The sequence below is a fragment of the Primulina huaijiensis genome, chromosome 18, assembly GCF_012295235.1.
Source record: "Primulina huaijiensis isolate GDHJ02 chromosome 18, ASM1229523v2, whole genome shotgun sequence".
Classification (NCBI taxonomy): domain Eukaryota; kingdom Viridiplantae; phylum Streptophyta; class Magnoliopsida; order Lamiales; family Gesneriaceae; genus Primulina; species Primulina huaijiensis.
In genome coordinates, this window is record NC_133323.1 from 2,707,571 (window position 1) to 2,708,734 (window position 1,164).

A 1,164-nucleotide genomic window follows, 5' to 3' on the forward strand; every position below is an offset into this window, starting at 1 on the left:
TTTTTTTTCTGGTTCGATTATTACATATATAGATATACATATACATATACATTTTTTATATATAAAAAAATATAATTTCTTTTTATGACAGATTAACAAAGTTGTTATTTTTCCGTAATAATTGACTAAATATTGAGGTAGTTTTTAAATTACGTTAATCAGTTAAAATATATTGAATAAATATAATTTATGTTCGCTGGTTAAACTAAATACTTGGGTTGATATTCTCTTTTTTGGAATATGTTTGGTCAATTGAAGTAAAGGTGCAATAATCGATGCACGATGTACAAAGGACGTTGAAAGAATATACTTTTAAATCTTGTAAGACTAAACTTTAATATAGTAGCTAAAAGAAAATGGAGAATCGTTGCAAATATTTTCCTGATGCATTGTAATTTTGACAATCTATATGAAAGTACAAAGACAAAAATTTGTGTGAGACGGTCTCACCGGTCGTATTTTGTGAGACGGATCTCTTATTTGGATCATCCATGAAAAAGTATTACTTTTTATTGTGAATATCGGTAGGGTTGACCCGTTTCACAGATAAAGATTCGTGAAACCTTCTCACAAAAGACCTACTCAAGTACAAAACATGGATTATTTATCTTGGTTTCTCAAAATACTTTTTCTCCGTAAATCAAAAAGTAATTAGTTATTAATTAATAATATTAAAAAAATAATTGTGTTAACTGATAAGAAATATATATATTGTTTTTGAGATTAAAACTCGAATAGAATTGATTCGAGATATACAATATTATTGAGCGACGATAGGATAGCTCCTCCAATCACTCCAGATTCGACAACAAAAATAAAATAAAATTTTCGGAGCTAAAAGATGAATCACATGATCATTGGTGGTCCGTCCATAACAATGTTTAAATAAGTTTTACTTTAATGAACACTGTAATTAACTTATGGTTGAATGGAATTATTCATTTTTATTTATTGTTAAATCGATTTTATTAAGAGCGAAATATGGGTGAGATCTCCGACAGCCAGCTGGCGAAGTGGTGGCTTCCCAACATCCACAGCTTCCTCCGCGTTAAACCTTTTAAAAGGCCATTCAATTATGCACGCTTTTATTTCAGGACCCCCCAACACACATACAATATCATCATCATATAAATTAATTCTCCTTCCCCTTATACATGCATTATA